Here is a 13,717-nt window from a genome sequence, read left to right as displayed (position 1 = left end):
TAATCCCTTGTAATTAATTTCATGAAGATCAGCACATACTCGCCTTGCACAGGCTGCTAATTCTACTATAGCCAAACGACTGATTTTGTTCTTCCCTGGCAGAATAGAATATAACAGAAAATAGGTAAAGATCCACACAACTCTGCATTGTTTTCTGTCAAAAAAAATCTTGACCACATCTCACTTTCAAGGATAAAACAAGAATGACAGAAGTCATTGATGCTCTAAGATTCCCCCATAGTGAAACTTTACTGCATTTGCTTCTATAACCCACAGAATTTTTTTTTCCTGAAAAACGTTGCTTTTCAGCGTAGGCAGAGCTGCCAGGGAAAAACAAGCAGAGTAAAACTAAGAGGAAAATTTTCAGAATCCAGTATTGGCTTGCTATTTAAAGACAGTTTATTTGCCTTTATTGTGAATATTTTTTTAAAAAAATCACAGCTGTTATCTAAAAATAACTCTTTCCATTTATAATTTCATAGAGGAAAGTGATATATTACAAAGCTGATGTCAGGAAACATGTAAGTCTTAATAGGATAAGATAATTTACAGCAGTTTTAGATATAGGTGAAATTCACGTATACCAAAGTACCTTATTTTGAAATTGCAATATTCAATTTTTTTGTTCTAAGAATTTTCTTTGGCTTTAACTATATTTTAGTTAAGTATGCTTTATTGTTATTATTTTAATTTGAGAGGTGAGGGTGGGGCAGACAGGACAGAACTCTCCCATCTGTTAGTTCACTTCTCAAATGCCCCCAATAGTCAAGGCTGTATCCAAATAATTTTTAAATAAAATATCAATTTAGTTGTGCCAGCAGTATGTCAGATTTTATATATAACAAAGTAATCCAACCTTATACTATGCTGTATGTATACTATACTTACACTAGAGAGAATAGCATCTCTGTCAAGTTAAGGTAATATATGCTGCTTCGTGTTGTCGGACTACTTACAGTTAGTCAAGGTTGTACAGAAATTCTCTTCTTGTCACATAAGACAAAGTCTAAGCCAAGTACAGAGCTGTGAGAGTCAGAATTTCTGTAAAAGTCAGTTTCTTCTTAGGGCGTATGAGGTAGCAACCGAGACCCTGCTCACTGTGAGGAAGAACAGGGTAAGCTAGAAATGCCAGGATGGAGCTGAGGACTCAAGGGGAGCCAGAGAAAACCCAGTGCAGGGGCGGTTCCTGGTCCCCCGAAAGAAGGAAGTGCCAGGAAGCATCTCCAAGGTGAGCTCCAAGGGCTCCCAGTGATAAAAATAATTACCAAGTATCTAAGGGAAAATTACTAAGATTAAGATTAAGCAAAAGCAATCCTTTCCAAAACCTACTTCCCCTAAATATTTGAAATTGTCAGATAAAGAATACAAAAAAATCATTATATGTTAAATACTTAAAAAAAAAAAAAGGAATCACAAGCAGGAGTAAATGATGTTACCTAAAATGCAAGACAAAATTGAAAAAAAAAAAAGTCAATTGAAACATTGGGAATGAAATATACTACATTGTGGGAGGAAGATGACGATTAATGGATGGAAGAACAGATCAGTTACAACAGAATTTATGGTACATAGCAAAAGAAGTTCCAAGAGGGAAGTTTATAGCAGCAAGTACTTACCAAAAAAAAACCAGGAATACATCACATGAATATCATAATGTTGCAAAACAAGGCCCTAGAAAAGCAAGGACAAAACAAATCCAAATTATGATATAATATATCATAACAAAGCTCAGAGCAGAAGTTTAAAAAGCTGAAAAATCAAGGATATGGAGAATTTATTTGAAAAGATAAAAAAAAGACACCATAAGCTAGTCTAATCAAGAAAAACAGAGAAGACCCAAATAATAAAATCAGAGATAAGAAATGAGAAATAGAGGAGCATTAGAAACTGTCACTGACAACTATACACTAGAAAAACTAGAACCAACATGGATTTTTGGAATGTGTATCCTACCAAAATTTAACTTTGAAGATGTAGAAAATCCGAACAGATCAATAATGAGTAATGGGATTGAAAAAAATAATTAAAAGTCTCTCAACAAGGCAAAATCTAAGACCCTATGGTTTCACTGCTGAATTCTACTAAATGTATAAAGAAGAATGAACACCATTTTTTCACAAACTATTCAAAGAATGGGAAGGAAAGACCTCTTCCAAAGTCTTTCTATGAGGCCAACATTAATTACCTTGATTTCAAAACCATGCAAGAATACAACAAAAAAAGGAAAATTATAAATCTCCCTGATGACCATGGATACAAGAGTTTTCAAAAAAAAAAAAAAACACAATGGAATTGAACAACATATAAAAAAGATTATCCATGTGATCAAATGGGATTTATCTCAGAGTTGAAAGAAGGCTCAACTTACACAAACCAATATACTTACTATATCACATCAACAAAATAAAGGATAAAAATCATAGGATTATACCAATATGTGCAGGAAAAGCATTTGATAAAACTCAATATCTAATCATAATAAAACCCAGAACAAATCAGATTAGAAGGAACATACCATAGCACAATAAAGCCCAAATATGACAGAGGAATAGTCAACAGCATACTAAATGGAATGAATTGAAACATTATCTATAAATCTAGAATAGGCAAGGATATCTGCTCATACTGCTCTTTTTCAATACAGATCTAGAAGTTCTAGCCAGAGTACTTAGGAAAGAGAAGGAAACAGAAGAAACAGAGGTTGGAAAAGAGAAAATCAAATGATCCCTGTTTGCATATACATATATGGCTTTTGATTATTTTTTCAATCCCATTACTCATATGTATATATATATATATATATATACACTTTTGATTTTTTTATTTTATATATAACATTTTTTAAATTTTTGAATATGTAGAATTTTAATTATTTTTCAATCCCATTACTCATCAAAACACTATTATAGGGCCGGCGCTGCAGCTCACTAGGCTAATCCTCCGCCTGCAGCGCCGGCACACGGGGTTCTAGTCCCGGTTGGGGCGCCGGATTCTGACCCGGTTGCTCCTCTTCCAGGCCAGCTCTCTGCTGTGGCCAGGGAGTGCAGTGGAGGATGGCCCAAGTACTTGGGCCCTGCACCCCATGGGAGACCAGGAGAAGCACCTGGCTCCTGCCTTCGGAACAGCGCAGTGCACCAGCCGCAGCACGCCAGCCGCGGCGGCCATTGGAGGATGAACCAACGGTAAAGGAAGACCTTTCTTTCTGTCTCTCTGTCTCTCACTATCCACTCTGCCTGTCAAACAAAACAAAGCAAAAACAAAAAAAAAAAAAACCACACTATTATAGCTGATAAACAAATCCAGTAATGTAGCAAGATAGAAAACCAACATATAAAAATCAACAGCATTTTTATACACCAGTAATGAAATCACTGAGACACAAATAATAAAAACAATCCTATGCACACTAGCTACCAATAATACATAGGAACAAATTAAACAAAAAAGAAGAACCATTTCAATGAAAATTCTAAAACACTGATGGAAGAAAGTGAAAAAGACATCGAAAATGGATAAATGGAAAGACTTCCTATTTTCATAGATTGAAAGAATTAATTTTGTTAACCAAAATATAAATATTTTTTTTCATAGAACTAGGAAATACTTCTAAGGTTCATTTGCAAGCCTAAAGATCTCAAATAGACAAAGCAATTTTGAGCGAAGAGAACAAAGTTGGAGGCATCACAATTCCTAAGTTTAAGATGTACTGAGCTGTATTTACCAAACCAGCATGGTAGTGCCAAACAAACAAACAAAAACCAGACACAAAGACTACTGGAACATAATAGAAACTTCAGAAATACACCCACACATCCATAGCCAACTGATTATCATCCGCTATATCTAAATCATATAGTGGAGAAAGGATAGCTGCTTCAAAGACAGCCTTGAGCCCTGCCTCACTGTATACAGAATCAGTCCAAAATGGATTGCTTACATAAATGCAATATGTGCAGCTATTAGACTACAGGAAGCAAAGTTTTTGGTGTAGGTAACAATTTTTTTTTTTTTTAGATAAAACCCTCCCAAAACAACAGTAGACAAATGGGATTATTTCAAGCAAGAAGTTTCTGCACAGAAATCAAACAGTTTAGAGTGAGGAGACAACCAATATAATGGGAGGGGTTATCTGCAAGCTCTTCATGAGACAAAGGCTCAATATCTAGATATAAAAGGAAGCCAAAATCAAAAACAGTAAAAAAAAAAAATCCAATTAAAAATGGGCAAAAATATATTGTTTTCCAAGAGAAAACATACAAATGGCCAACAACTATATGAAAAATATTCAATCATTATCCATAAGAGAAAACAGAAAGCAAAACCATGACGTATCATCTCACCCTAGTTAGAATGGCTATTATCAAAAAGACAAACAAAACAATTGTTGTTGAAGTTGTAAGAAATGGGAACTCTTACACACTGTTGGTGAGAACACAAATTAGGCATTTTGGAGAAAGGTCTCTGGGTTCCTCAAAAAACTAAAAATAGACCCACCTTGTGATCCAGCTCCCCCACTTTTGCGTATATAACCAAAAAGACAGGAAATCAGCATGTGAAAGAGATACCTAGCCTCCCAGGTTTACTGCAGCTCTAATCACAAGAGCCAAGATGTGGAATCAACCAAGATCAGACAGATTCTTGAATAAAGAAACTTTGATTTGTATACATAATGGAATATTGTTAAGTCAGAAAAAACAATGAATTCTTGTGTTTTGCAGCAAAATGGATGGACTGGAGGTCGTTATGTTAAATCAAATGAGACAGACACAGAAAGACAATTACAGCAGTTTATTTTTAATTTGTGAAAGCTAAAATTAGTCCATCTGAATGTAGAATTGTCATCATCTTGGGCCAAGAAAGGCAGGGTGTAGGGGAGAGACATGGAGTTGGATAACAAGCACCCTAACACAGTGAGACAACAGGAATACATTCCATAGCACAATTGGATGACAATAGTTCATGTATTTTGTAAGGAACTAGAAGAAAGGAGTTCATGGACTCCCAGCCTAAAAAATGATAAACAAATGGCAGTAGTAATAGCCTGATTGGATCAATTCATGCTGTGTATATGTGTTGAAGCATTACACCGTGCCCTATGCAAATGTACAAGTATCGTTTGTTTCTCAAAAAAATTTTAAATACTTTTCCATTTGATGTTTCTTTTAGAGGAGTATTATGTTTCATATTTGAGAATACTTCTGGATCTGGCACTACTAGTCAACTGTATCATGATTAGAAATATAGCTAAGCTCTTAGGTTAAAGGTCTAATAAGTGTTCCAAATTAAAATTGATTTCTGAGATTCTCTTCTAGGAGGTAAGTTTCTAAGTGGGGATTGTTTTATGAAATGGCTGCATAAAATCTATTAGAAATTTGGAAAGAACATCTTTACATTTAAAATCATTTTTCCAAGGTTAGATTTTAAAAATTCATTTTATTTCAAAATGATTTGATATTAAACAATAACTTTAGCCCAACATAAGTGGACATTACTTATTTGAATCTCAGTTTTAGTGTACAGTGAGTCTTCATTGGGTCATACCATATCAACTGGGTATGAACCTTGCAGAACATACAAAGGTTCCAGATAGTTGCAAGGATCTAAAAAAAACCAGTGACTGAGAACTCCGCTAATCCTAAGAAACTTGCAAAATTACTAGGCAGCTTGAGTTTTGTATGATTAAATAAATGTTCTATAATTACTTTTGGTATTGCTTAAGTCTTTCATTCAGTACAGGAACAGGCAGGGCATTGGGATATTGATGGTGGAGACTCTAATCACATCTAACACTTTTCATGCTTTCACATGTTTTGTTTTTCAGTGAATGGAAACAGCCTGGTGTGACAGTTTATTTTCTCACAGGGCAAATGTTACTAGTGGACTGCCCTTTTACTCATCCTGACTCAGAGGTTCTTTCTGTACCATTGAAAACTACAATGGTGGGGCTGGCGCCGTGGCTCACTAGGTTAATCCTCTGCCTGTGTCACCGGCATCCCATATGGGTGCCGGTTCTAGTCCCGGTTGCTCCTCTTCCACTCCAGCTCTCTGCTGTGCTCCGGGAGGGCAGTGGAGGATGGCCCAAGTGCTTGCACCCCTGCACCTGCACGGGAGACCAGGAAGAGGCACCTGGCTCCTGGCTTTGGATCGGCTCAGCGCCAGCTGTTATAGCCGCTTGGGGGTGAACCAACGGAAGGAAGACTTTTCTCTCTGTCTCTCTCTCTGTCTATAACTCTATCTGTCAAATAAAAGAAAAAGAAAACTACAATGGTAATAAAAAGGTTTAAATTTTCGTAAGGAAGCAGTGTATATATTAGTTCTTGTGTGAATGAGTAAATGTAAGTTTTTAATGGATATCATTTTATCCATTAAAATAGTCTAAGTATGTTTTCCTTGCTTCATTAGTTAGGTAATTAGGTTTTTGACACAATTCTTATATAAATATAATAATATTCTATCTACAGCAATGTAAATTCCTGGGAGGATATATATAATATTTTATACTGCATGTTTTCTTCTTTATATGTGGGAGCTAAATTTTTTAAAACTCAAAAAAAGGAATGCATGTCCTTATTGGTTTTGCTACAAATATAGTATCTTTTCAAAACCTTGTAAATCTTTGTCAAACAAATTGTGAAGAATGATATACTACTGTGCTTTTAATGATATGACTATCTTAAAATTTGCTGTATATGAATAAAACAAAAATTATTTAATTTTGAAAAGAAATTGATCATGTATTTCTATATGTTTTGATGTACAATTCTATGTTTTTTGGTGCAAGAATGTTCTTAAATGGATCAATGAAAGGAATTCATTAAAGTGTTAAAATATTTCTATAAAAATTTCACATTTGTTTTTGACATACACTTTCCTTTTCTAAATCAGAAACTTTCTTAATTTCCAAAGTAGTAAAGAAAAATTTTAGTCACTGACTTCTTCTCCAACTCTAGGCACTGAATTAGAATTTAGACTAAGGGCTGGTGTGTTTGTACAGTTCCTTAAAGCATGTGATGGTATTTCCAGGTAAACCACACAGAAAGGAAGCCCAAAATTCTTCTAGGACCTTTTACTCTTTTCTAAATATTCTGTATTTATAGATACTTGGCCAAACTCTTTATCACATTTCTGGTGCCATGCACTATGTTTCCATGAGTTCATCACAACATTTGGGTTCAAGAGTTCATGCTTGGAAACATGTACATCTGGATGACAAAAAATATTCTACAGCTCAAAGCTTTATCTCTAGAACTATGGGAACTAAATATAACAAGTATACTTTTAATGCTTATATTATAAATAACAATAAATCATTGTTACTTTTTAGTTTTGTTTATTATATGGTCTTCTAGTAGCTTTAGCAAATGGTAAAATAAGAGAAATCATAGGTTGCCTTATGCAACCACGTTAGATTGTATTTTAATTCATTTGTGTTCACGTAATTGGAAGCCAAAAAACAAGGCCATGATGAGCAAACCGTAGTCACTGTTTGCACGGATATTGAGTGGAGAAGACAGGGATGCATAAGCTAGGAATAAACCATAACAGAAGTTTAAATAAGCTGCTCAATAAGCACATAAAAAGGAGAAATTAATTTGATATACAAGGAGTTTCCATTAAAATTTCAGGTACAACACGTAACTACCTCCAGTTTTAATATACATATGAGATATAAAGTCAGCTCTCAGGAGTTTTCTAGTGAGTAGAACCAAGAGTTAAGTTAAATATGCCATTTGTGCCCTTAAAACAGCATCTCACTTTCCGCAGTTTCACTCATAAATCATTCCAATCAAAGTAAACGCTTCATCTCGTCCAATCTCAAGCAGAGGAGTCATTGCTCCTGCTGACATTCTGCTGTTTCCCTTAGACTCAGCTAATAATAAGGTGATACAGCCAGAGGTAAATCCTGAAATTTGTTACCATGATTATGAAGGGTACACTTTCAGTATTCCCCAGCTGGAGGTAAGATGCATTAAGTTCCAAACCCTGAAAATGGGATGTAGGTGGTTTTTGTTGTTGTTGTTTCTCAGAAAGAGATTATAGCCTAGTTTTTTATGGTTTTTATGACTTCCACGTATTTCAAATCTTGTGGAAATAGATTAACATTTGGTTCTATTTGTAGTATCTGCCTATCTCTCCTTTTCAAAATTGAATCTTGTAATAGAGTGCTTTGGCTAAAGGAGTCATAGAAATATAAGCTCTATATTTCTATGTTTCTCTGGTTAAATGAGTGGGGAGTTTGCAGATGATCATTGAGTAAGTGCAAATTTCATAGAAATAAAACTTTCATGAATTGAAACACAATAAAATATTAAAAATAAACCAATTTTTTCATAAAGTAGTTAAAATTCTTTAAGCTCAGGAGTATTGTTATGTAATAGTCCACATTTATCACTGAAGATTACTGTGTACATTATTTTTTTTGGCAATTCAGTGTACTGAACTAACACATGTGGGCATTTCTCCAACCCTGCATTAACAGTATAGAAAAATGTTATAGAAAATACAGTATCGCTGAAGTGCAGATATGAGTTTACGAAGATAAGGAACTCTCAGAAGAAATAACTGAGGAGAATACTAAAAGCCAACATGGAAAGCTTGCACTGGTACTTAAGAGGGCTCTAGGAATTTCAGGTCTTGGTGTAGTCTTGTTAGTGGCTGGAAGTGAGCAGGTACAGGGATGTGGTCCAGCACTGGGGGAGAATGGAATGGACTAGGACTCCTGGATTTGACAACACAATGAACCTTGTGGGAAAGCAGGATGCCTGTAAGGCTGGGGAGCCATCCTGATATTTTAGACACCACCAATTTCCATCTAGCCATATTTTATTTATGGTTCTGCTTTTATATTTAGATGAGGGATAAGATAGAAGCTAAGGGATAGGTGGCATTTTTTGTTGTTGTTGTTTTGACAGGCAGAGTTAGACAGTGAGAGAGAGATACAGAGAGAAAGGTCTTCTTTATGTTGGTTCACACCTCAAAGGGCCGCTACGGCTGGCGTGCTGCACTGATCCAAAGCCAGGAGCCAGGTGCTTCCTCCTGGTCTCCCATGTGGGTACAGGGCCCACTCGGGCCATCCTCCACTGCACTCCTGGGGCATAGCAGAGAGCTGGACTGGAAGAGGAGCAACCAGGACAGAATCTGGCACCCCAACCGGGACTAGAACCCAGGGTGCCGGCGCCGCAGGCAGAGGATTAGCCTACTGAGCCATGGCACCGGCCCTGATACATGGCATTTTTAAAAAAGAGGATATGCTAAGAGGATAAATAGAAAAGCTGGTCATCTTTTTCTATGTTCCAGATAGTTTTATACTTGAAAATACTTTTTAAATTATTTGATATGGTGACAGAACAATTTGTGACAATGAGATTGTTGCTTTTTCTTTTTCCCATTTTTGAAAAAAAAATCCTGTATCTGGAAAAGGATGATCAGGATGAACTTCATTCTACCACTGTGGTTCCCTCTAACTGGGAATAGGAACAGTTGAAGGAACAATACGGTTATGCTTTACCCAGTTTGACTGTTTGTACAATCAGGAGAAGTAATGGATTCATTGATTGTTGTTATTCATCTCAGTTATTTCTTCTGAGAGTTTCTTATCTGCATAACCAAAATATCAAAACTGAAAAAAAGTACAGAGCTTTGGAGTGCTTTTAAATCATTGCTTGTTTAAACAAATCCATTTTAAATTCCCTATTATTAAACAAACTTGAAATCAGATTTTCAAAGATATCACAGCAATATGGAACCAAAGTTAACCACAGGAGATTGAACAGCTTTTCGTGAATAAACTCTGTGTAGTGGTCAGTGTAGACAAACGTGTGGGTGCTTTAGGGTTGTCAGAAAGTGTGGGCTGACTTAGAGGGAAAAATACTTAAAATCTTCCATGAAAACATCAGCTTGCAATTCTCCATTTTATGACCTTTGCAAACAAGATAATAAATGAGCAGTTAAAAAACAAATATTATTTTATAAAATGTAGGTCATTAACCTAGCAAGGGGCTCTGGTTTCTAATATGAGTTCAGTGGTTGTTCTCCTGGAGTCTTGCTCTGAACCAGACTAGCTATGTCATGTAAGCCCCTTCTGTGCTGTTGAAATACTGCTCTGTCTGACAGGCTGGACACCTGAATGCCAAACTGTCTCTAGGTGATTTTACGAAGTTTAAATAACAATGGATTAAGAAGGTCAAATATATACAAACCAAATTTTTAGAATAGAAGGAGGCTCAGTCTAGACTCTCTGGGTCAATGGTTTTACACCATGATTCACAGACCTCTGCGGGGGTCCTTGGATAAAAATGAACATACAAACCTAAGGTAAATGCAGTCATTACAGTTTTTAGTGGGAAACCATACACAACCAGACCTCTTTTGCGATGTATAATTGTATGCTTTGATTTGCACTTATCCATGGTCTATCATACTGAATATCATTAGATAATTAAGTCAGAGAATTCAAATAATGTCCCATAGAAACAACTAACGAATATTTGTTGTTTTTTGTGCCTCCTTTTGGGGAAAATACCTTCCTTGTTAATTGCAAATTAATCAATTATTTATTTATTAAAGATTTATTTATTTATTTGAAAGTCAGAGTTACACAGACATAGAGAGAGAGAGAGAGAGAAAGAGAGACAGAATTTTCCATTCCCTGGTTCACTCCCAACATGATCACAATGGCCAGGGTTGGTCCAGGCTGAAGCCAGGATCCAGGAGCTTCATCTGGGTCTCCCATGTGGATTACAGAGGCCTAAATATGTGTGCCATCTTCTGCTGTTTTTCTTAGGCCATTAGCAGGGAGCTGGCTAGGAAGTGGAACAGCCAGGACTCGAACCAAGGCCCATATAGGATGGCAGCATCTCAGGTAGAAGTTTTTACCCACTATGCCACCACACCAGCCATAACCAGACACCATTTGCTATGTACAATTGTATGTTTTAGTTTGCACATATCCATTTTCTAACAAACTGTATGTCATTAGGTAATTATGTGATAGAATTTGAATAATTTCATATAGAAACAACTAACAAAAATTTGTTGTGCCTCCTTTTGGAAAAAAATATCTTCCTTATTCATGTCAAATCAAACAATTAAAAATAGAAACAGGGGCTAGCATAGTGGTATAGTGGGCAAAGCCACCTCCTGCAACTCCATCCAGCATTCCATATAGGGGCCAGTGGTGTCCTAGCTGCTCCTCTTCCAATCCTGCTCCCTGCTAATAGCCTGGGAAAGCAGTGGAAGATGACCCAAGTGTTTGGGCTTCTGTCAGCCACATGGGAGACTTGGCAGAAACTTCCGGCTCCTGGCTTTGGCCTGGCCCAGCTCTGGCCATTGTGGACATTCGGAGAGTGAACCAGCAGATGGAAGATCTCTATCTCGTTCTGTCTACCTCTCTCTCTCTCTGTAACTCTGACTTACAAATAAATAAATAAAGCTTCAAAATAGAAACATATTAAAACAATAATTTCTTGGCTGGAATGTCATGTTTAAGATGTTTTGATGTCTACTGATCCTGTTATGAAGAAAGCAATAGTGCAGGCCATGAGTTAAGGATTGCATAAAAAACTTGTTTGTGCCGTTAATTCGCATAGTACAGCACATTAAGGACAGAGATCCTACATGGGGAGTAAGTGCACAGTGACTCCTGTTGTTGATTTAACAATTGACACTCTTACTTATGACGTCAGTAATCAGCCGAGGCTCTTGTCATGAGCTGCCAAGGCTATGGAAGCCTTTTGAGTTCGCCAACTCCGATCTTATTTAGACAAGGTCATAGTCAAAGTGGAAGTTCTCTCCTCCCTTCAGAGAAAGGTACCTCCTTCTTTGATGGCCCACAAGTCTTGGCATAAACCATGACAAACAATGCATTCGTTGCTGAAGGGGAGAGCACAGCTGATTTCTACGCCTAGATTATGCCCTGAGTGAAGGGAACCAAAGACTGTCATGTGCTCCTGCCGGAGCAGAACTCCACACAGAGCTTTCACAGGCTGATCCCCTTTGATCTCAACAACGTTCCGAGGAAGGCAGGGCTTATTGTACTGAGTCCCAACAAGGAAATGTGATCAGGAATGTCAAACAATCTGTCCACAGTCACAGTACTAGGAAGTGGCAAAACCCACACGTCTTGATACTTAATCTGATGGTTCCCAGCTGCTGGCATTGTGAGATTTCATGAGGCAACTCTAAAGGATGCTGGGGAAAGTCTCTCATCAGAAAAGAGTAAGAAATCTTTGAGAGTTTCTCACCTCCCCCTCTCTCCTCTATCCATTCATGCATCAAACCTAAGGGCCTACCAGGTGCAGCACAATGGAGAAATGGGACTGTTTCAGTTTTGGGTTTGCTCACTGCCCAAGAAATTCAGTAGCAACTACCCTCTCATGGCAAAATAAGGTGCTGGATAATGATGTGGTAATGATGGAACAGGTGTCCAAAAAACAAACAAACAAAACAACAGTTGTGTGCTCGAGTTCTTACTCTCACACAGCGAAGAGGCCAGGAACTCTGCTGGCTGTAGTTTGGCCCACAGAAGACTTTGCTTAAGAAGAGACAGGTGCTGAACAGCTGGCCCAAGCTCTTGGTGTGGCATAAGCCACAACTGGCTAGAGTGGAGGAGTTATTGAGAGAGAGACGGCAGTCACCTGTTTGTCCTCCTGCTGCTGGACCGACTTGGGGGAAACAAGAAGTTATCAATTTGAGAGAATTTGATGATGTTGGTTATTATATTGACTGTGTGTGTGTGTGTGTGTGTGAAGGAAAATGACTCAGAACATCAGGGAAACTTTCATAAGCTTTCATACAAACAGTACCTAGAAAAAAACCCCTTAGGGTGTATTTGAACATGGAGTTGTTGGTTGGAGGTGGATGTGGGAAAAAGAAGTTTTCTTCGATGCCTGGAACTCTCAGGTCCAGTGCAAGGACTGGGAACCTGTGACATACCTGAAGCAGAACTTGCAAGCTCACCTTTCTGCTCCACAGATCTTTTCCTTCCCCAGCCTCTGCCATGATCATTAACAGCAAAGCATGTTTACTCAACTTCTCAGGCCAAATCTTACCTGGGCTCCTTTGTTCAGTGCTCCCTGCGCTGACTCCATCATACAAACTTATAACCTCTCACCGCCTGCATCACTATGGCTCTATTGTGTGGCCTCTCTTACTGCCAACAGATCTACTGCAAGAGTCTCCTCCGTCTGCTTTATCCCGTCCATGTCTGAGGTTGGGATCCCACTTCCTTTTAAAGCACAAACCACATCACAGTACGCCTCCCCTTAAAATGCTCCAGGGACTTCTATTTTCTTTTCATAACTTCCAAACTTCTTTCCATGGCTTACAGATTCCTACATGAATGCCCACGCTGCAGAAACTCTGGCCTTGTTCCAGGGTCTTTCTGTTTGCTTTTCATCTGCCTAGATTTGTTTTTTCCAGACAGCCTGATTGTTGGTTGGTATTCCTTGTGCATTCAGGTCTCTGTTTAAATGTCATCTGTTTAAAGGGGCCTATCTATCCTACTATCCCTCTATCTATGTAAACATAGTATTTTCTCCAAAGCACTTGTCATTACCTCAACCGATTTTGAAATATGCACACACGTACATGTAACCTCTCTTCCACACTAGAAAGCAAGTTCTGTGAAGGCAGGAGCTTATTCACTGGTGTGGCCTCAGAGTCCAGCTAATTTGTTGATTAAATGTTCAAAAAAGAGTGATTTTGTTTATTTTTAGGT

Source organism: Lepus europaeus, chromosome 20 (assembly GCF_033115175.1).
Source record: "Lepus europaeus isolate LE1 chromosome 20, mLepTim1.pri, whole genome shotgun sequence".
Classification (NCBI taxonomy): domain Eukaryota; kingdom Metazoa; phylum Chordata; class Mammalia; order Lagomorpha; family Leporidae; genus Lepus; species Lepus europaeus.
The sequence above is the reverse complement of the archived record's forward strand: the minus strand, read 5'-3'. Positions refer to the sequence as shown.